Genomic DNA, 24,269 nt, shown 5'->3' with positions numbered 1-24,269 from the left:
AAGTAATAAGATTCAACGTGGAATGAAAACAAATGTTACTAACACGGCGATTCCATTAACCAGGTCTTACGAGTTACAGGAACATCTGCATTTTCAATGTTAATGCAAACCAAGCATACTTCCCCTGACTGGGAACCACTGCCGAGAATTTATTAGATTACCAAAATAAGGGAAGCAGATTGGTGCAATAATTGTGAAATTATCTTTCTTATTGATTTAGTCCATGCTTACTTAAACAGATGCAGGAAAAAAATCAAGAACATGTTAAGAACGCTGTGATAAGTAAAAAGAAACCCAGGACTATCCTGTTAACCCAAGTCCTCCTCTTGCTTTCTTACAGTTTAGAAGCTCCCTATAGGCTGCAGGCAAGAACCTAACTTAAGAAGATGAGGCGTTCATTCAGTTAAGGCCAGGGTTTTCTTTGTTCATGGTCTCGGGCAATGCTCTAACCTGATAACAGTTTCTTTTGTATAACCAATAAGGTCTCACTGATATTATTAATCACTCCCGAGGGTGACGACGCTAACTACAAATAAAGGAGCCGTCACGCCCATAAGGTGTATGAGCATCTGAAGTGACAAAATATCTGAAGACTTGCATGAAATTGTTGTGCAGCTATTAAAATTGTAGAATAGGGGACTAAGCTCCAAGGGTCAAGAGTAAGAGCTAGAGCTTTGCAGGACACACTTTAAATCATTCAGTGGCATCCATGTAGCTACCACCTATTTATGATTAAGTGGAGACACAACGCAGCGCTCTCTCTCTCTCTCTCTCTCTCTATATATATATATATATATATACATATATATATACACACACATATATACATACACATATACATATACATATATATATATAAATCCGAAACATCTTCAAGTGCTGAAACATCTAAGGCCCACGTAGTAGACACAGGCCCACTTACACTTGCTGCATACATTTTCCTCCACCAGAGAATGTATAGGAAGATGCTCTCCTCAAGGGTCAAAATGTATTCATTACTGAGTTTGTTAATGGCTCAGAAGCCTGGTTCACTGAATTGAATTTAGTTCCTAAATGTAAAAAATGCCTTGTTAGTTCTCATTAATAAAAACAGGCGACCTTTAAAATTGGTTCTGAATACTGGTATTCTTTTATTCCTGTTGTTACCAAAGTAGGGTTTCTCTGTGTAGTCCTGGCTGTCCTGGGATTCAGAGATCTGCCTGATTCTGCCTCCTGAGTGTTAGGATTGAAGAGGAGCACCCTCTCCCCCCCCCTCCCCCCCCGCGGCTAAACACTAGTGCATTCTTGAAGACTTGCATACAGTCTGTATTTCAGGCTCCTACATACTAAAGCAGAGCAAAGATTCACTGTTCCTGTCTGTCTCGCCAGGCCCTAAAACGGCTATTAAATAGAATTTAAACTTCAGATAATCAACAAAAAACATTTAGCCTACATATGTCCCAGGTAATATTTGGAACACATTAAAAAAAAAAATATTCATTGGCAAACTGGTCCTGTTTTCTGATTACGAAGCCCAGTTTCCAAGGAAACAATTTTAAAACTAAATTAAACATCAACTGTAATTTCGTTTTTCTTTGATTCTGAAGGAAATTGGGTCTCCCAGGAGCTAAGCATCACCTTGGTCTCGTCTCACAGCCCAGCACACTTACAAACACTGGGAATGAATTGTAATAGACTGTCCATCTGGCCTGTGTTTCTGGCCCTACCTAATAACCATTATGCTTATGAGAGAAAAAGCTGAAAGACCTCAAATGCCCAGTTGGCAGTTGGGGTGTGGGGGGCTCGAACCCACATCCTGCCCAGGCTCAGCATGGCTTCTTACCCTTACTCTATCACTCACTTGCTCTATCAGTATTTACACTTGTTGATTATTGTTTTTCACACACCACCAAGTCAGCCTGGGAGACAGCTCTTATCCTCACATCTATGTCTTACCTTTCCCGTGTACACACTGCGGGCACATCACACAGACACAGTGGTTTGCTTCTGCTAATTTGCTCTTCATTTATTTATCTTGAGACAAGATCTCATGTGTCCCGGGCTGACCTGAAACTACTGGCCTCGAAAACGATGGGACCACAGATGTGTATCACCATGACCTGCTAATCACTGTTTCCTAAATATCAAATGGCTGTCGATCACTGTATACAGAAGGTGCGCTGTGCTTCTGAGTCGTACTGATCCCTGGGACTAGGGTGCTGTTGCTTTAATAAAACCACATTGACTGTTTTAATTTTCTTTAGTTTAAATACGGAATGTATGGACACCCCATTACTTACTTTTTGGAAACGTAGATTCTTCAGAGTAAGACTTCACTAGGCATTGGATACAATTTCTAGATTTTTTAAATAGATGTCATTACTATTATGCATGCATAAAGCTACTACAAAAAATTTTAATACACCAGAATATATATACAGGTTGGTAATGCGTGCTTTATACCAAGGGAGAATTATCTTCAGCCTTCTGGATGGGCTCGCATTGCCTGAATCATCTATAACTTCAACTCTTGGTGGTTTTTTTAAAGAAAATGTCTCAAAGATAGCAAATCTTCATTTTAAAGAAGATATACTTGAAGTAATTTTGTAAATAAGTCTCATTAATGAGGTTGGTAGCTCATCATTCTGTAAGGATAGTGGCAAAGTTGTGACTCATCCCTTTTCTTGGGCTACTGGCAAAACTGTCAGAGGCAAGTCCCTACACAAATCAGCGTTTTGTGACATGAAATTTCCTAGGTCAATCAGATCATCAAACTCCTATGCCCAAACTGTTGGTTTTGACCAAGATGCCCTTTTCTCTGTTTTCCCCTCTCCCTAGGATCATCAGGATAATTACTATGCCCTCCCTCATCCCCATCTGTTTCTCACAGTATGAATTCCTCCTTTAAGGCCAGGGTAATGCCACCAAACGTGGCAGCACACACCTGAAGGCCCCAGCACTTGGGAGGTGGAGGCAGGATGTCTGCAGAGCAAGCCCAGCTGCATGAGATCCTATCTCAAACAAAGAATAATGGATTAGGACAGTATCAAATATCCACTGCTGTCTGATACTTCAAATGAGAGACACACTCTAATGAGAACTAGATCTAAACAGGTCCCTTTTAAACCAGCATTTTGTAAATAAGATTAATTAAATGCATAATATCCTAAACAGTTTTGCAGAAATAGTTGGATGAACAGGCTAGCATTTCAAGATCGATCCAAGAACATTTTAATTTCGAGAAAAGAAAAAAACAAAACTGAGAAACCAACAAACATATCTAGCTCATGACACACCAAAGGCACAGTTATTGGCAATGGAAAGAGCAACTGCCCAGGACTAGAGAACTGTCCCACTGGTCAGTCCTTCAGGCCCCTGGGCACTTGTCCTTAGGTCCTTGTCTACAGAGGAAGGAACTGAAGGGCTTATCACCTTATCAGGAATGCTGCCAAACAGATGAAGGCACACCAGCTGTTGGTGCAATGTGCTTCTCACAATCACCTAACTGTGTAAGAAAATCAGACTCTAGCCTCATGACTATAAAAACTAAAGTCAACAAGCCAACCTGTTCTCCTAAACTCAGGCCAAAGGGTGACATCCATGACATATGTGGCATGTCATGGTTTGAATGAAAATGGCTCTTATAGGCCCATGCAGTGGCACCACAGGGCCTTGTGGCCTTGTGAGAGTGGGTGTGGCTTTGTTAGAGAAAGTATGTCACTGGGAGTGGGCTCTGAAGTCTCAGATGCTCAAGCCAGGCCCAGTGTCTCATTCACTCTTCCTGCTGCCTGCCAATCCAGATGTAGAATTCTTAGCTACCATGCCTGCCTGCTGGCCGGCCAGTATGTTTCTCACTCTGACAATAATGGACTGAACCTCTGAACTGCAAGTCAGCCCTAATTAAATGTTGTCCTTTATAAGAATTGCCTTGGTCATTATTTCTCTTCACAGCAGTAAATCCCTAACTAAGACATGGCGTAAATAAAAATTTAAAGATAGAAACTAAATAAATTTCATAAAAATTTTTTGCCAACATATCACAAATTACTTTGGACAATTAAAAAAAAAAAAAAAGATCAGCAGAAGGAAGCCTGCAGGCGAAACTCATGATTACTATTCTGCTTCAGACCTGCGGTACCCCAGGAATTCTGCTAGGTCTAGGGGTTACACTGTCACCAACTAACTCCTAGCGAACTCCCACTCTATCCAAAAGCAATCGACTTACCAGCAAATGACTCTAAGAGAGGAAATGATCTGTTACAGATGCTCGAGACTAAAGAGATGGCTGACTGGTGAGGCATTTGGTGAGGAAGCACGAGGGTGTGAGTTTGTATCCTCCCCACACATTCAGCACACTGGAAACTCCAGGTGTGGCAGGTGAACTTCCAGCACTGAGAATAGGCAGAGCCCTGGGGCTTGCTGGCCAGGCAGAGGTTCAGTGAAAAACATTAATAAATGTAGAGTCATATAGGAAGGCACCTGGTCCCCTCCATAATCAATCAATCAATCCCCCCCCCCCACAGAGACACAGAAGTAGAGAGACAGAGTCATTCCTTCAGATCTCAGCACTATTAGCTTCCCAAATAGGAAATTCCATCCTTTTGTCATCGTTGAGACCATGGCAATTTGAATCCCTCATTTCTGCTTAAAGCATCTTTCAGAAGTCTGTAATTAAGAAACAACACTGAAACCAAAAATCTAGTTCACACAGATTGCCTGTCACCCGTCAGGCAGGCAATTATAGGGAAGGGGGTTTGCCTTATTCTCAGAAAAGGATTTTCAAATTAAGGAAGGGCAGTGTGTTTCCATTTTATACATTAGCACACTGGATCGTTATTACATTAACGACAGAAATAAGAATAAGAAAACCACAGTTTTAGAATATGAAGTTTGGGGCTGAGGAGAATGACTGGCGTGTGGTGCGCCAGCCTGACAACCTGTAGGCAACCCCCAAGACCCAAGCAAAAGGCAGATGCTGTGCAACATCAGTAACACTAGCCTCCCTGAGACAAGATGAGAGGGAGAGACGGGAGAACAGACTCTCAGGCCAGCTCGCCTGGAGTATCCCAAGAGACACAGCCTCAACAACGGGGTGGAATGGGGTGTTGAGAACCGACTTCCAGAACATGCTGTCCTCTGACCTCCTTGCATGCATAGGAACTCTCTCATACACTTGAATACATTAAAAATTAAGTAAATATTGAAGTACACACTACAAACAAATCTGCCAAGCTGCAAAGTTATATGCCCACTGTGGAGGAAGCTAAGACCACAGAGCACAGGTTATACAAAGTAACATGCTGTTCTGATGCCATTCTCAATCCAAGACCAGCAGCAATGACTCACAGGACTTCAAACTGAAAAAGGGCTTGAACTTGGATTTCTCACTATATAAAAAAGAAAAAAAAAAAGGATGATATTCCAGTAGTAATTATAATTTTTATGAGACAAGAACTGTCTGTAGCAGTCAGGCCGAGATCATCTGTGCGCGTACTTCTCACTCGCCTACAGCTACTACTAAACTAATCCTTTATTTCCTGATAGTTCAGAGACAAGGAAACTAACCATAGAAAATGACTGCTACACAGCCACAGGAAGGTTTCTGTGCAGGGTGGCTGGAGTGGTGGCTAAGCAAAGCCTGGTCTTTAAGAGCAGGCCTTGAACAGGAGCAGTACTCTGGAACATGACGATTTAGTGACAAGGAGAGTGACATACAAAGGCAGGGGACAGTGAGCAGCTGCTGTGGACCTCTGGAATCAGCAAGGTCTTCAGGTATGACGAGGTGGTGACTGCCACCAGAGCTGGGACCACACAGCAGGGTCCAACTGGATGACCACCAATTATCAAGAAGCACCTACTCTTTGAGGGGTGTGGGTTTTGTGAAGGAGGACTTTCAGGGCCCTAGATGACGTTAATTCCACATGAAGGTTTTCCAGATACGGAAAATGGCAAAGAGCCAATGTTTTTCAACCAACTGTCCACGACTGTTAAATCTGATCAATTCAAAAAACATCATCTTACACCACCATCAAGATGTCAAATTTTGGGGCTGGTGAGATGGCTCAGCAGGTAAGAGCACCCGACTGCTCTTCCGAAGGTCCTGAGTTCAAATCCCAGCAACCACATGGCTCACAACCATCCGTAACAAGATCTGACTCCCTCTTCTGGTGTGTCTGAAGACAGCTACAGTGTACTTACATATAATAAATATATAAATCTTAAAAAAAAAAAGATGTCAAATTTCTGATTCTGAAAAAACACAATCCTTGTGCTTGCCTCCAAACAATTTTGCTTCTCATATCTGTTCTGTCATTGGCAATGTATTAGAAAACTAGTTGTAAAAGTTGTACAGGACTGAATCTAAAGTACAAGTGAACACACCAAGGAAACACCTAAACTGAAGGGAGTTTGACACAGTAACTTTTGGCTTCTTAAAATGCTTTTCTGCCAATTTCCTGGTTCTCTTCTTTGTTTTACACAGTTCAGGAAGTTGGATGAACAACAGCCCCAGGCTAGCCCAGAAGATACCCAACAGCCCTTAACCTTTCCTTTAGCCCCTTGCAGCCTTTCTGTCCCATTCCAGGAGGCAGCCAGTCCACTAACAGAATGGCTTGTGACTGTTGAGAAAGGGTTCTCTGTGTAGTAGTGGTGGCCTGCAACTTGCTATGTAGACCAGGCTGGCCTCAAACTCATAAAGAGTGTCACACCATACTCAGCGAAGCCTGGTATGTATTGACTTTAACGTACAAAGCACACTTTTCTACACATCTTTTATACCTCTATTTTTCTCTTAAAGTGACCTCGATTACAATAGAAAAAATAAAAAAACAAACAGACTGGGGGCCCACGCCTTTAGTCCCAGCACTTGGGGGGCAGAGGCAGGCGAATTTCTAAGTTCAAGGCCAGCCTGGTCTACAGAGTGAGTTCTAGGGCAGCCAGGGCTATACAGAGAAACCGTGTCCTAAAAAAATCAAAACAGAAAAAAAAAAAAAAAAAGAAAAAGAAAAAAGAAAAAAAAAGAAGAAAGAAAAGAAAAAGAAAAAAACAAAACAAAAGAAAACAAGTAAGAAAGTACTCTGCTTGTTCTGAACTCCCAAGCACACGCACACATCCAGCACATTGTACTTCTATAGCTGTCATTTAAACTCAAAGGCTCACAATTCCAATATTACCTGTGGCTTTCAGTGATGGCCTCCCGCTTCTTGTATATTATTTGCAGTTTTCAGTTAAATAAACATCTCTTAAGAACCCTAAAACCAATCTAAATTTCTTTAACTCTGGGGTATATACTTCCTGAGGCCAGCAGCTGATACCAAATATACTGTGGGAGCACGGCCAAAGAATCTCACCAACCATTTTCCCTCATTGCAAGACAAATACCGTCACCAGACAGCATCTCTCCTGGGGACTACATTTGAATCTATGGCTACATGATTTAATATGTACCAAGAAGGAAGGCAGGAGAAAGTCCAAGATGACAGCTGAATGGACAGCCTAAGTCGCCGGCCCTAGGTCCTATGTGGAAACACGGCTGCCACTCAGGAAAATCCTCAGCAGTAACAAGGGCAGAACGAAAACAAGGGCAGCAAAAGTCCTGAGGTTCGAGAGCACGAGGGGGCGGGGGCGGGGGCGGGGGCTCTCCTTTGTAGGGAAAAAGAAGCAGTGAGAAATGCCACAGCCCTTTCCCATAGAGAACAATCAAGGAAGGGGTCAGCTGCACACACAGGTACCGGTACTCAGTACTCAAGCAGGCAGCATCTGATAAGCACCCTCACAGAAAAGGAAAGAGAGGGGAGCAGCAAGCGTGCAGTCTCTTCCCACCCCGCCTTCCCAGCAAAACAACAGGCTTGAGCACACCCACGCACACACGCGGGAACACACACACACACACCTCTCCCTCTGCCCCATCTGTCCCCCTCTTTCATTTCTTTTGCTTTTTTTTTTTTTTTAGATGGCTGTGTTATATAGCCCAGTCTGGTTTTGAACTCCTGATCTATCTGTCTCCCCATTAAAAAACAAAATACAGATATTTAATTTAAAATAATTCTGTCTTCCACTCAAAATCTGAAGTTAAAAAAAAATTCCAGAAAACACCATATGAAAATTTACTAAAATACCTTGACCAGCCTCCACGATTTTATTTTGACCTACAATGGAGTCTGTATTATTATTTGCACATCGACTTTTCCATAAGAGTTTAGATGCTAGAACATCTGTAGTTTTCTGTCCTAAAGAACAAAAAGCAAGCCACATTCTGTTTTGGAGCATTTTGTCAAAAGGCTGGCATTCCGAATTCGGTTACTTGGGCATCTGTAAGTCTTCCCTTCCTAGTCTCCACTGCATTATTTTTCTATTTGCACAGGTAGTAAATTCTCCTTACAGAAAGAATAAAATGTATAAAGCACAGAACAGCTGTAACAAGGCACTTTTCATCTGTGCCGTCCGGCTAGCACATCAGTCTTCTTGAAGTTTAAAAGAGAAAACAGGAGGGGCTGATAAATCCTCATTCCAAGCATACTCTTGCTTCTAAGAATGTAACAAGTATTTTATTTTTGTTTTATGTGTACGAGTGCCTGCATGTATGTCTGTGCAGCACGTGTATGGCTGGTATCTGAAAAGCCCAGAAGAGAAAACCCCTCGAATTGGAGTTACTGGTATTTGTGAGACACCATCTAGATCCTTGGGTTGAAACCCAGGTCCTCTGGAAGAGAAGCCAGTGCTTTTCACAGTGGGGCAGAGCCATCTCTCCAGGCCCAAGCAAGGATTTTACATGAATGAGAAGGCAATGGATACAAGCTCATTGCTAGAGACAAGATGCTCACTTAACATCATGAAGAACCACACAGGTATAAATAGGCACCATGCCAAGGGCAAGTGACAGAAAAATTAGCATCCTCTACTCTCAGGCTGAACAGGTCCTGAAAGTGTCAAACAAGAATACAATTTTTAAAGGTGCTATGGGAGTTTGAGAAAGTAGTGGAAAGACATGTAAATAGACAGGAAACACTATTATACAGAAGAAGAAAAGACCATCCCAAAAACCTGACTCCAGGAAGCTGGAAGAAATTGTAACGGGTCACACAAACCAGCACATTACTTTTAAATTTAATAATTATAAAAGTGCACGGTCATAAGTAGAGATAAGCATTCAGAAATAAGGATGCACAATGAGGGATTATTTAACAAAGAGGAAAACCAAAACATTCCGTACGTGGGGCTAGTCATAAACAGATCATACTAATTTAGATCACATTAAGAAGGAAATTTAGAAAACCATATACAGTTTCTTAATCACACTTTACTACTTCAAGGATGTTAAAGCATACACAATCCAAATATCAGAATAATTAAATGTTAAAGCTAACTATCACATATAGCGCGTGATTTTCTTATTCAAAATTTGGTCTTATATTTCTGGATGACTTTGTTTGCATGTAGTCTGCGGACCATGTGCATGCCTGGTGACTGTGGAGGGCAGAAGAGGGCGTCAAATCCCCTAGAACTGGAGTTGCAGCGGGTTCTGAACCACCCTGTGGCCACTGGGAATCAAGCCAGGCTCTCCGTGCTCTTAACCACTGAGCTGTCATCTCCCAAGCCTGATTCTCTTTAACGGTTACACCATTCTGTGTCTTCCAAGCATTTTATAATCAGTGCTCTTACATTTCTGGGTATGTAAGGTTTAAAAGTCACTGTATTTGCGGATAATTGCCTGTGATGGGTGTGCATTTTCATATATGTAGAGGCATACACAAACCTGTGTGCATGAGTGAGCTGGTAGAGACCAGGGGGTGCCATCAAGGTGCCCTCCTCGTGCTCTCTACTTTAATTGTGGGCAGGCTCTCTCACAGCTCCCTAACTCGGCTCCGCTAGCTAGCCAGCTTGCTCCCTGTCTCTAGCTCTCAAGGTTGGGGCCGGAAGTGAGCCTCCATGCTCGCCTGGCATTGAGTGGATGTTCCAGATCTGAACTCCTGTCCTTACACTTATGTGCCTACCACTGTACTCACCCATCTCCCCAGCCCAGTCCTAAGAGTAGTCTTGGCGAACAGCTGCAAACCCTACTCATCATTTTCGATAGAGAGTTATCTGACCCACAAACTCCACAGAAGCCACTGTCTGAGACCAGGATGTTACAGGTAGAAAGCTGGTATATGACAATTCATTTTAGTCAATCCGTATTTTCCTTCACAAGGTCAAAGTAACTGGGACTACTCAGGTGTCATAAAAAAAAAAAAAAACAACAACAACAACAAAAGCCCTAAAACACTGCTACAAATGTTGGGGATGACAAACCACTGTTCCTCGCCATAAAGGACTTATGAACTTGAAGTACCATGGGCTTGAAGGAGAAATTCAGGATGAAGAAAGACCTATGCGCTGTTAACAGAACACCTCTACAGAAGACACGTTAGTTAGATCTGCTTTTCTCCTTGGTGCTTCCGTAGAAGCAAGCTATTTTGCCAGAAGTAGCAGGATGTGTGTATCTAAGCCACCAGAAATTGCAAACAGAATAAACAGGTAACATATCTGAGGTGTAAATACATTGAAATATATCCATCTGATGAAATTCTACATGCCTAAGTTTCTTTAGGGCAAAGATCCACGATACTTTTCCTCTGGAATATCAATAATCCCCTTAGTTTTCCTCTGTTGTTCCCTACTCTGAGGGACCTAAAAACTACACTTTCTAATCTACTAGCTATTCATTTTGGAACTTGCTTTCCGATCTGAGGTACCCTGCCCTCCACTTTCCCTGTCCCCCAAACTGCATGTATTAAAGGCTGGTTACCAACCTGGACTGCTAGCATGTGATAGTGGACAACATCCTGGAAGGAAATAGGTCACTGAGGGGTGCCCTTGAAGGAGACACTGGAGGCTGCCCATTCCCTGCTTCTGAGCTGCCCTGAGGTTATCAAGTCCCCTATCTACCACATGCTTCTGCCACTCAGTGCCTTACCACAGGCCCAGAACAATGAGGCAAGGCAACCAATGGACTCAAATCTGAAATCATGGGCCCAGATCAGCTTTTCCTCCTTCAAGTTGCCTTATCTGGGGTGACTGGCACAGAACCCACACTCATCTTCACAGATACTTCTGACAGGGTGAGCCTCCCTGCTTTGCCAGTTTGAGGTTTCATGGATTCCTTTCATCAACACTTGCCGCCACCTCCCAGTGCAAACACAAATGATTCCCAAAGTTCTTTGATCTAAGCAATAAAGAGCTAATATAACTCAAAAAACAACAAACTGTGCTTTACATGAACCAAAATGTCCACAATTTCCCATTAACAAACAGTGTCACAGCTATACAGTGACATTGTCATCAGCAACAAAAACAACTATTTATAGATACGACACAGATGAATCTTAAGATACTTAGCTCCAACGCCAGACTACAAAAGAGCATCTATTGTACGTTTTTAAGATCATATGCTTAGAGACATGTCAAGTTAATCAGGACAGGTCAGTGATTAACCGAGGAGAGCAGCAGCGGGCTGTTGGAAAGGGTGGTGGGATAGAGACGAAAAGACACTCTAATGGGAGTGTCTACGCTTAATATGCTTAATAACAGACTGTGGTTTTACTGAGATAGCCATAAATCAGAACCTAGGATTGTCACTTTAGATAACATGATGTTTATTGTACATATGATACCTTAATAAAGTAATAAGAAAAAAATCTTATGATTAAAAAAAGTAAGACAAATAGAGAAAAATCAACGGTATGGACATCAATGTGTGGTTTTCTAACTACAGAGTTCACTGTAGAAGATCTGACAAAGTCTCTCTCTCTCTCTCTCTCTCTCCTTCCCTCCCTCCCTCCCTCCCTCCCTCCCTCTCTCTTTTTTTCTTTCTTCACACAAATCAGGATTCTCAAGTCATTCTCCTTGAGTCAGAGAACTCTCCATTGCTGGCCAGCACAGATTAACAAGGGGTGGCCGGGATCTGCACTGGGACTATGGTATCTTGGTTTGCTGCTGTGGGTCTCAATGTATTCCCCAGAAGACAAAAGACAGGCTTCTGGAACCTGGAGAGATGAGGAGGATGGTCACAGAGCCCTTGAGGACCTCTGAAACAATAACTGAGCAGCTCCCAGGCTTCTCCATCACTGGCTAGAATTCAGCTTTTTGAGTGCCCGAGGGACCACCTCTCATTCATCTGTCAGCACCAGTGAAATCCATAGTTAGAAAGCCACACCCTGATGTCCACACCTTTGATTAACTTGTTTGTAGGATTTTTGTAATCACGATGTAAAAGTTTCCTTACTGCTTTATTACGGTATAATACTGTGCAGTAAGAATCATGCTACAAGTGACAATCCTGGGTTCTGCCGTGTGGCTACCACCGCTCTTCCCGACATTTTGGTATGGATTTCTTTTCTCTGAATTTGTAAGGAATTTGCTATTTACAATTTTAGTGTACACCTGACAGGGAGCAGGGTTAACACTGGTTACACAAAACTCCTTCCGATGAAAAACTTAAGACAACTTAGGTTTTCAATGAATATATCTATCTTGAGGAACCAAACAGCACTTGTCTCGATTGAAAAAATTAAATTTAAACAAAACAAAACAAAACACCAAAGTTAGAAGACAAGAGTTAGTGAAACTTAAAAATGAAAGGTTGAAAAGAATAAGGGTTATGCTAAATTTAATAAAGGTTTCTGAAAGCTAAGCTTAAGTATCACTGACAGAATTCAGTGCTTCAGCATGAGAGGACCACAGTGACAGGGAAGTCAGGAGGGAGGGCCACGTGTTCCGGGCATATAAAAGACTGCTGTTCAAATTCCAAGGCAGCACAGCCCAAAGGTTGCTGTATGTGTGTATATCCCCAGTGTGTAGAGGGGACTGGCTGCTCTGTTTCTAACTCCTGAACATGGTGCTGGCAAGCCTCCTTCTCCTCAGTATGTCCAGCATCTTTGTGGTCTAACTGACCATCCTTGTTTACTGCCCTGTCTGTATACACTGGGACCCTTCCCCTCGGGATTTCCCTCTCATGGCTTTAGTTGTTTTCAGTATACAAAGTACCCGATGCTCATGAGTCTCTCTCTCTCACACACACACACACACACACACACACACACACACACACACACACACACACACACACACACACCGGACAGGGTTACTCTGTGTAGCTCTGGCTGTCCTGGAACTCACTCTGTAGACCGGGCTGGCCTTGAACTCAAGAGATCCGCCTGCCTCTGCCTCCCAAGTGCTGGGATTAAAGGCATGCGCCACCACTGCCCGGCTATGAGTCACTTTTTAACAGAAAAACAACATCAAAAAAGCAAATATAGCATGACTCAATTGACTTTGGATATGTGCTGAGAAGGGTAGAATTCTATAGATCTATATTTTCTATCTATAGGCATTGGCAGGCTGCATCATGTATGTGTGCACCTACTACCTGTGTGCATTCTGGTACAGGAAGATCAAGACTTACTGCTTTAATCCGTTTTACTTTTGCTAATCCTCCTCTTCAAATTCCTTTTATTTTCCACTGGCAAAACCACGCCTGTGCATCTCTCTGACCAACAGTTGCACTATAATTACAATGATACAAAGTTAAAGCAGGACCAAGTCCCAGTATTTTCTATAGGACTTTATGAAATTCTATTTATATACCCTGGTCAGGAAACACATCATTGGTCTAGTCTCACTTAGCTATAGACAATGTGTGCTACAATACTGACTAGCCAAGCAGGATAAGCCTGCTGGTGCACTAGTGGCAGAACTCTTTGGGGATAACTGTTGTGTGATGGAACTGGAGGGAGACCTGCCCCATATGAAGGCATACCTGGTACTATAAAACCCCCAAAGCCCGGCTGAGGAGTGATAGGCCCATGAAGGGAATATGCTACTGCTGGTTCCCTAGATGTTTAATGTTTGTTCTATCTGTGAACCAGTGTGGTGCTCGGCCTGCAGCAGAGGGGCTCTTTGTCGCAAAGCATGATGGCTAATGCAGTTTCTATCTAGTGAAATGCTGAGAATGAACAGCTGTTAGTGTTGAACCCTAGAAAAGTGTCTGTCTGTGATGTAAGCACGCATGCACGCGCACACCCACTCGCACGCACGTACGTTTCAGAAAGAAACAACTTGAGCTGCAGAGTGGGAACAAATTCCATAAAGCACTACAATCATGAAAACGGGCACAAGATTTGGTTGGCCCTTCAAAAGAGGTATCTCTGAGGTACCATTCCTTCCTGGGAAGCTACTGGCTGTTCACAGTTGCTAAAGGCTTGCTTTAATGGTGTAGCCACTGGCAGACTAAGAAGAGAATCAGAAGGAAAGGAAGTGGGGAACAGAGAGGAAGAGGGGAGTGGCATAAATATAATTATGATAAATTGGATCCTCATAAAATAATGTCCCAAAAGAAAAGGTTTTAAATTTAAAAAAATAAACACTTAAATTATGAGCCCTTAAAAACTGTTCAAAAATATACGTATAAAATTTGAAACAGCTAAACAAAACAATAGCACCGTATGCTAATTACTGGAAAATGGGTTCATTTCTAGAAGTTCCCCCCGCCAGGTATTTTGAGAGTGATGATTTTTACAATGGTAAATTTATATAGTTTGAAATGAACATGGTGTGTATGAAATGAGCATTCGGTAGACATGGGAAATGTGGTCTTTCTTGACCTGAAGGCGGGTAAAAGAATGACCATAGTACCATACTTTTCACCTTTAACAGACTGCATCCTTGTACTTCTTCCTGATGCCTGCAGTGACTAAGCAATAGGTCACAGACTGAGAGTTCACCCTCAAACGCCCTGCCCCCAAACATTAGGGCCTGTGACCTATTCCCATTCCAGCTCCACAAGCATTCCCACCAACGCAAGGAACGGCAAGACGACAATTAAACTATAACCCATAATACTCCCTCCAAGTTATGACCTTGTACACCATGCAATTTATCAATGAATTATATAGAGACCCAGGAAGCACATCTCAATATTAATTCAAATGAAAGGCTAAGATGGCATATGTCCCAAATGAAATTAGTTATTTAAAAAAAGACATACTTTCCCCCAATGACTTGTTCTTTCTCTTTTTAAACTTTTTATTCATTCTTTGGGAGTTGAGTCTCATACGTATTTTCATTAAAAATATAAAGTTAAACAGCAATTATTTTTAGAATCAGAATAAAGTCTAATAAGGATGAATATGCTACACTGTTTGCAAGTGGAAAATACTCCCCATATAGAAGCTGAATTCGACTGTCTTAGTCAATGAAAGGGAATCACTGGTCCACTAGTAAGACAGACTAGCCTGTGAAGCAACAGGCGCAGGGTTAAGAAGTCAGACAAGACAAGCTTTAGAAATTCTCCCAGGTTCTAAGCTTCTCTGTTATTAATACCTTAACGAAAGATATACAATGCCTAACTCTTAAACCAATATGCAGAGTGCCCTGATGTAGCATCTTCCATGAACACGTCTCCACGTTGTGTCTGCTACAGAAAGGGGATACAGAACCTAAGAAGTGTGTGACTTGGGCTGCAGAGACTGGCTCTGTAGTCAAGAGAGCTTGCTGTTCTCCCAAAGGACCTGTGTTCTGTTCCCAGTACCCATATTAGGGGGCTCACAATGCCTGTTAAAACTACAGTTCAAAGGGATCCAACTGTCCCCCCAACCCCCCAAACCCCACCCCTGGTCTCCATGGGCACCTGAGCACACAAACTTATGCAAGAACACACATACACATTTAAATAAATGAATAAATAAATAAATCTATCTTGCAAACAAATACAAGAAGCGTATAGGCAAGAATAGAGACATAGAGGAATTCAGACAGGCAAAGTAATGAAATAAAAAAATGACTAGAAAGGTTGTCCAGTTGCTGAGCTTTGAATAAGAGGCATACTTAGACCAGGAGACCTAGAGTTTTCTCAGGTTAGAGGATACATGTATGAAATCACAACAAAGGGAACAGGGCAACAGCCAGGCTATACTCTGTCTCCAGTGGGTGGTCAACAGTGCTTTCTATACAGCATGGCTCTCAGCTCCAGAAAACACCATTCGTGTGAGGCTGTATGTGTGAACAACACCTTCTCTAAAAGTACAAAGCAGTGACCCTGGTGGGGAACATACTAGGGCTGGCAGATGAGACAGATGCTCCACTAAGGTGGTCTGAAATAAAGGCAAAACAATGAACACATCTGAATAGATTCTATCCATATTCCCACATTACAGGTGTGAAGAAATCCCAAATGGAAAAACTGCCTCAACAGTACGTCTTAGATTTCTGTTCTGCCCTCTTCCTCACATCAAACCCTTAGTGATCCTAAGAGCCAGTGTTTTCCAACACACTTTAGAGAACACTGGGTTACGCATTTGATACAAATCCTCCAGAACCTAGATATATAGGATTAAAAAAAAGGGGGGAGCACTAACTGTTTTAGTGGAAAATATGACATCAGGTAAGGTTGAAGAAAACAAACATTAACAACAAACCCCCAAAAACCTGATAAATCTCAGCACAAAGAGGAAAGGTAAATCGACGCACAGAGCCTGAGCATTTGAAGAACGTGATTATGTTAAAAGTTCTCACAAGAGAACACTCTGGGTTAATAAGCAGGGCAGATCTGGACTGCTAACAATACAATTATTGTAAAAGCTCCTTTTGAGGTAAAGAATCAAATCCTTTCTAGGATCTACTTTTCAGAAAACATCCATTTCGTTCTTCAATCTATCAGGTCGTACCAATTTTCAGTGAAGAGAATAATCTCACATTTCACAGTGTAAGCAAGCAGAGCAAGCAGTGGTCTATTCAGAAGTCTGCTCTGTGTCTCTGGAGGCCCAGGTGACAGTTACATTAATACAAAACCCGACTGTTAGAAACCACAATGCTACAAGTTACTATCCTTACAAATAGCAAATAATTTTCTTACCAAAGAAGTAATTTAAAACATCATACATTATTTAGTTAACATTGTTTTGGAAAATTAAAAGACAAAAGCTTTAAGAGAATATAGGGAAAAGTCTTCCCACTTTGCCAAAAATAATAAATTAGATTTCCATGATCATTAGTAAATTATACCCCACAATTCTTAACTGTTCCCTAAGGCTCAGCCAATAAGCCTGAGTCTTCAAAGTAAAAAAAAAAAAAAAAAGCTCAGTAGTCCTGAGATGGGCTTTGAAACTACTGTCATTTTAATGTATGTACAAACTGTGACATTGATATATATGAAACAAAACAACTGCATTATAAGGCTGATTTTAAACAGGAAATGCATTCAAGGCAGTTAGCTCATATGTAGTACGCAACAGTTAAGACTACACTAACAGTCAGATCAAACGGACCTTACAGCACATTACCTACCTACACAAATTATTAACAGGCAAGGGAGGCAGCACTGACTTGTTTTGGTGTGCAGCTGGTAAGTTATCAATATGGCATCATTAATATTCTTCTGAGATTCATCAGCACTAACATGCTGTTTGTTTTGTAGTAGCTGTTTGCTAAATGAAATTTAAAAGGGTCACTATTTACCTACTAGTTTATGGCCATTTATTAGAAAGACCTTTCCCTCTAACCAAAAAAAAAAAAAAAAAAAAAGGAGAGAGAGAGAAAGAGAAGAGAAAGAGAAAGAAAGAAAAAGAAAACAAAATAACATGAATTACTCTTAGGAGAAGAAGCCAGTGTTCAATTCCTTTGAAGACAGTGGACATTTAGACACAGAACTAAGAAAGAACATGTCTGAGAATCTATAGTGCTTACCAAGTTACCAGAGACAGGCTTCTGAGAGACGACTCAGCACCCACAGAAGAAAGAGGACTATCCAACCCAACAAGTCAAACTTTTCTACACCAGTCAAAACCATTTAGGAACACAAATTCGACTATGTTCAAAATAAACCCAATGATTTCCTCCTGGATCATAAAAAGGGTTTTTAATAATGTTTACAATTTCATCCAGTTTATAAAGTCAGTAGCATTCTTTTTCAAATGCAGACTCGCCGGCCCCACCCCAAATGTGTTGAATCAGAATTGCAGGGGTAAGGCCAAGAGACCTGTGCTTAGAGCAACTGCCCCAGGTAACTGCACTAACAGTAGAGAATTACCACCTTTTTTGTGAGAGATTTATAACAACGTTTTGAATTTTATGAATTAAAAATCTCCTCACTGGGGAACTATTTAAATGTCTAAATTCCACTGCTTAACAAATGAACATTGGAGAAAATTTTAGATGACATACCTGTGGCAGCTAAACAAGCGCTTGATTACAGGAGTTGAAAGAAGGAACTTTTTTTGCGCTAGCATTAATTTTATTTTTAAATAAATTATTGCAAAAAAAAACCCTCACTAAAAACAAGATTTGAAAAATTATAAATTTTAACTATGTTTTTTACTAGTATTTTGCAAATGTTTATGTCGCTCCCTTGCTGTGAAGCAAATCAGGGCAGGTGTGAATTTGTGAATTGCTGATATTACTCTGAGCATAAGCAATAATTAAACTACAAAGCAAAGCCTAAGCAAACTTGCTTTTATTATATTATGAAATTTACACTGATCAGAAGCTGACCTGGCACTGAGGTCCATAAACTTAAACACACAGAGTGAGTGAGCTCACCGATGAGCAGAAGCAAGGGACCTCTGGATAACCTAGAGTCCAGGTCTGGCTGATTTATCTGCCAGCTATGTGACACTGGACTGAGATAGATCTCCTTGACTACCAGAAGGAGAAAGGTACAACTGTCACCGGAACTCACTTTGAAAATCGACTTGTTATGAGAATCAAGCCACATGGTTATGTTGAAAACTACACTGAGGAATCGAGAGCATTTCTAAGTCACTGTGATAAAGTATTAACAAGAGTACAACCTGAAAAGCTATTACTAGGTATTTGCTATACAACAGAGTATTAGGAGGAAAATAAAAATCCCATGCCACATACACAACCAGGGTCAAATTTTTCAGATCCTGTTAAATATTGGGTAGGGCTGAGTATCTCCTATGATACAAATATTAAACATAAGAATTCAATTTAACACTCAAAAGGAGGGAGCAGGTGGGTCTTTATGAGTTCAGGGCTAGCCTGGTCTAACATAGTGACTTCCAGACCAGCCAGGGCTACATAGTAAGAATCCAACATTAAAAAATTAATAATTAAAAAAAAAAAGATTCCATTCACTTACCTAATGTGTCCATTTATAAGACTTATTTCTAGTACGGTGATATGAACAAGAGATAGGCTGTGAGTTGTTAAAATGATCAGTTAAGTTTGTCCTATTTTCATTGGTAATTTTTATAATAAAAATTTTAATAAAACAGTGTGTTTGGTGTGTGTGCCTAAGCACCATCTCTAAAAGCTAAGAAATTGTTACTTCTTTTTGAAAATGCTCCTTGTATACAGTTTTCCTTGTAATGTTACCTCAGAGTCTGTATATCTCCAAATAAGTTATTAATACCATCTTTCTGTAAGATATTTATCAGAACATAATTTTCCATTCCAGTTGATCAAGAAAATATTCTTACATGAGATGCAAAAACTCAAGTTTTAAGCCTCTGCTTCCTGATCCTTATTCTGTTTCCCATATTAATTACAAAATTCATGAAAATATCAGCTGAAACCACATATGTATAAACTACAAGGAAAATTGTCAAATGTTTTCTGATCTTCAATATTATAAAAAGTCTTACTAAGTGACAAATCCTTTTAACACTTGTTTCACATAAAAGACTGTTTCATTTAAAACTAACTTAAGAGGTTTGCCCAAGGAAATCAGTCAACTGAAACCCCAAATAGAGGATTTTACCAAAATATGTTTAACAATATATTAATTATTCTGCATGCATCAACTTAATGGCTTCAAATGTCCTTTAACCTAGGACCATTTCCATGGCTTTAAGGAGGCTCTGTAGCAGTGAGAGTATAAATAATCTATCATCTCAAACGGATTTTTTGTTTAATTATAGCTTACTACTTATCTACAGCTCAACATCTAATGCTTTACAGTAGTCAGAAGAACTCAAATGTTGAATTAAAATTTAAATGCAGATACAACAGCAATAACAGCTTGTGGTCTGTAATTAAAACCTGTATTAGGTAACATCCATGTTAATTTACCCATTACTTAAAAGCTACATCTTTTTCTTTTGTGTTTTATAGATGATAATAAGAAATTATCCTCTGCCTAAAGAGATAGTGTACCTAAAATTTGGATGTGAGAAGAGGGAGGACGGTGAGGCAGAGAGAGCAGGGAAATCTCACCTGCTTAGCTGCCACTACGGCATCTCCATCTCCCTCTCCCTCCCTCCCAAGCCTGAAAAATCCCATTTATTTTTAATATGAGATGCATCTGAGGGGAACCGTGTGCAGAAGCCTCATTTTCCAACATGGTTTCCATTCAACTTTGAGTCTAGGTATCCCTGCTCAAAGTGCTCATTAGAGATGATCTTAAAGCACGGTATGATATGCCCTCAGTGAGACCATGAAAGGCAGGTTAAATGGAAGACAGCTAATGAAAAAAAAAATGAGTTACTATATCATATTCAGGCCAGAAAAATAATTTTACTAAATTTTCAGTGTTTATTGTGGAACCTGTTCATAGCTCAGCAGTTAAAAAAAAAAAAAGTCTAAGTACTACCATGCTGGTAGGCACTGGAATTTGCTAGAATGGCTAAACAACGTTGACAACACTGCCGCACTACCTTCCACCCCTCCGTTGATCCAGACCATCAATATCCTCTTATTTTATTAACAACACGAGTCAAAATTTGTTCCTCCCCTCATCTCAGAATGGCAAGTAAGGTCTCAAGCTTCAACTAAAAAAACAAAACACCGTAGTTTCCCATACAGTGGCTGAAATTCCTCTCAAGGTCTTGAAATTATAGAAAAATGAAGACATATTCTCCCTTACTTCTAAGGGGGCACACGGCTGAGGACGACAGCATTATGAAGGCGTACTCTTAATTTTCATCATTTGATCGGGGGTGGGAGGGGGGATAACAAAATTTTAGATCAAAGGTGGCGCTCTGTCCTCAGCTCACCCGAATGTGACTCACTTTTGCAGAGTATATGGTAGGAAATAACAGTTACTTTTCGAAGATCTTTGCAGTTACACCCAAGCCAAAATCGGGACAGAGATCCACCCTTTATGACAGCCATTTAACTGTTTTATCCAAAGCACGGTAGAAAGTAAAACATCTCCCTGAAAACATGGCTTAAAAGGCCCAATTTCCTACACCAGCTTTCAAAAGCTCTCAACAAGAAAAAAAAAAAAAAATTTCTATTTACTTCAAATTTGAACTGACCAGGAAGGGGAAAAAAAGGGATGGGTGCTAAATGAAACATACAAGTACAAAAAGCAGATTCTCCCCCTTCCAATCCCTCTTTTAATTCCCCCAATCCGGCTCTGCCACACACAAGGACAGGGAGTCTCCCTAGGGAAAGCTGGTGGCAGGGCAAGTGAAGGCTCTCCATTCACTCAAATGGGCCACTATCCAAAGGGATGCCCTATGCGCGCTTTGTACAAACCAGGTCCTTACAAGTACTTATTATTATAAAATACACCTACGCTGAGGATCAAGAACCTTATTTTAAAGTAAGACTGTCCTCAGGTGGGGGAGGTGAAGCACAACAAAGCCTTCCATGTTGAAAGGCAGACAGTCCAGACATGCATATACCTCCACTCGTATGAAAAAAAAAATCCATATAACTAATTTATCAGGAACAGCAATCGATACCGACAGGAGTCATTAGATTATTAATAAACCCAGAAAAGTAGCATGCATAGCAGCCAAAGGTGGCTGTCTGCAGCGCTCTAACCCCTAGGAAGGGTAAAAAAAACAGCCTACCGAGGAGGTTCGCGTCCTTACCAAGGTCCTGCAGACCCTTTTACCCACGCAGACCAGCCCCAGCTTCCCCTTGCGGGTCCGATCACCGCAACAGCAAAAGCATTCCCAATGCTAGAGTCCCGCAGTAAACTGGTGACTGAAATGTGCAGAGACCAACCTGGGCAAAGACCGAGGCGCAGACCCAGGGGTCGCTAACTAGCTAAGACACAAAATTCTCCTGCAAGATGAAATAGAGAAGAAGCCCCCGCCACCTCCGCCCCCCCCACCCCCGCAATAGGAATGCCACCCTCCTTTCTTACTGACCCTTTCCGAGGACAGAGCAGATTTTCCCCCTTTTAAACTAAGTACATAAACATGAATCGGAAGCACCCGTGAACATCCTGGGGGGCCAGACTCAAGACCTGAAGAGAGCGTCCAGGCGGCTCTTCAACTCCCCGGGAGTCACCGTCCTGTCTGACAGGCATCTATCACACCATCCTCTCCGGGGGGCCGACGACAAACCTTCACCTTGCACGGGCAGTACCTCCCGGGGGCCCAAGCCAGGGATTAAATGGGTGACCCTCCCGGGTCGCAGGAAGAGGGAGTGCCGGGGCACCGCTGCCCTCAAGGTCACCACATGCCGGGGTAGGGGCGACCGGTGTTCAGATGGGCTGTGGCGGCAGCAGGGGCAGCCCCGCGAAGTCCGAGAGCCCTCGGGTGTAGACGAGAAGCCACCGGGACGGCGACTCCGAGCTGGACCCGGCGCCGAGGCGCGCGGAGAGGAAGCCTCCTCACCTTTACGGTCTCCTAGCAGGAGCGAACCCCGGCGGCGCCGCCAACTTCGCGGGGACCCGCCGCGCTCCACCCCGCGCCCAGCTGTCAGGACCCCCGCCGCGCCCTGCGCGCCCCACCCGGCCTCCCCCGCAGGTGGCCGCCCCCGCCGCGGGCAGCCACCGGCCGCCACTCACCTCGCCCGCAGCGGGAACCATTTTTTCCGAGGGGAAGAATCAAGGAAAGCTAGGCGGGTGGGTCCGGGGGATGGCGGCGAGGGGTCGCGGGACGTGCCCGCAGCCGGCTCGCTGGGTTCGGGGCGCCACGCGGAGGTGCGGCTGCACCTCGGGAAGGAGGCGGCGGCGGCGGAGCCCAGAGACTCGGCGTCCACCAGCCGGGGCTCCCTACTCACGCTGCACCGCGAGGAGGCGGCGGCGGAGGAGGAGGAGGCGGCGCCCGGCCGGCCCCCGCCCAGAGCCCGGCGGCCGCCGAGTGGCCGCTCGCGTCCCCGCAGGACCCGCCTCCTCCGCTCCGCAAAGCCGCGCTCAGGGCGCGCCGCGCTCGGCACAGCAGCTCAACCGGCCCCGCGCCGGCGTCCGCAGCAGCAGCAACAGCAGCAGCAACGGGCGGGGTGCAACCCGGGGCGGGGTCCGGGGACACCGGTCCGCAGACGCGGAGCTCAAGGGGCAACGGCCAGCTCCGGGGCAGGGGCCCGGTGTGCACCGGGTGACCCGCGAGACCGCCCGAGCAGGCAAGGGGGGAGGAGGGCGCTCACCCGTTCCGGTCCGACGCTCCCTTCTTCTCCACACCTCCACGCCTCCCGCTCCACGCTGGCAGCGCAGCTGCTCCCGCTGCCTCTGCCACCGCTGCGGATGCTCGCGCGGCCGCCGCTGCCGCCTTGGCTGGGCGCGGTCACGTGACGCGGCCCGCGGGGAGCCTGAGGGCGGGCGGGCGGGCGCGCGCGCGCGCACGAGCGGAGGTAGCGCCGCTCGGACCGGGACTGGCGCTTCCCGGAGAGGGCGTTTAAGGGGAGGATCCGGCGAGCGCGGCCCCGCCTGGCGAGCGCGCGCCCGGGGTGGGGTGAGGCGGCGGGGATCAGAACTTGCAGCGCGCGGTGTGGAAAGGGTGGCCTGTAGTGCGGGGCGGGCGACTCGCGCCTCCGCGCGCCCCTCCCTCTCTTCCTTCCCTGCGCGCCGGGCTCCCGGCTGCCCCCGCCCCCTCCTGCGCTGTCGCCCCCTCCCTTCCCCTCCTGCGGCGGCTTCCGATTGGCCGTCGGGGCTCTGACGTCTGTGTTTCCATGACGTGTCGGGGCCGGGGAGGGCCGCGGGAGGGGGCGGCGGGGGAGGAGGGGGCGGTGACTCCGTCCGTCACCGCCGGTGCCTGGGCGCGCGGCCCGGCGGCTCCTGCAACGTGAGGAAGCCGGAGAGCGACGAGTGCCGCCGCAGTGGGACGCCCTTCACTTGGGGTCCCGCTCGAGTCGCCCCCGGGTGGAGGCGATGCCGGGTCACGGGACGGGAGAGCGGCTCGGCGCCCACTCCCTAGCGGACCTGTCTCCTGTCCCGGACGGTGACGCACTCGCCCGACAGCCAAAGTGCCTTCCCTTTTGGGAAGAGAGCCCACTCGCCCTGTAGGCGCGCTGGCCCGGCCACCGACACCGGGGATCCCCGCTGCAGCGCCCAAACCGTGTCCTCTAGCCGGTGCAAGCAGGCCTCGCAAGGTCCGCTTGAAGTCCTCGTGTTTCTC

General features: G+C 44.1%; 1 protein-coding gene across 7 annotated transcripts in view; it reads right to left on the bottom strand.

The window, feature by feature from the left end:
• Positions 1 to 23,465, bottom strand: part of Atp2b1 (ATPase, Ca++ transporting, plasma membrane 1) — a 111,514-nt gene extending 88,049 nt beyond the window's left edge. For 3 of the 7 annotated variants that reach the window (NM_001359508.1, NM_001359509.1, NM_001359506.1), the window contains exon 1: positions 23,302 to 23,453. The gene's annotated coding sequence lies outside the window, so the exon portion shown is untranslated. Of the gene's footprint in view, positions 1 to 22,723; positions 23,071 to 23,301 lie in introns of those variants that run through there. The other 4 variants (NM_001359507.1, NM_026482.2, XM_011243549.3 and 1 more) reach the window with 3 other exon arrangements.
• Between the last annotated feature and the right edge of the window lie 804 nt (positions 23,466 to 24,269).

The sequence above is a fragment of the Mus musculus genome, chromosome 10 (assembly GCF_000001635.26).
Source record: "Mus musculus strain C57BL/6J chromosome 10, GRCm38.p6 C57BL/6J".
Lineage (NCBI taxonomy): Eukaryota > Metazoa > Chordata > Mammalia > Rodentia > Muridae > Mus > Mus musculus.
Note: the sequence above shows the minus strand (reverse complement) of the source record. Positions and strands in the feature narration are given on the sequence as shown.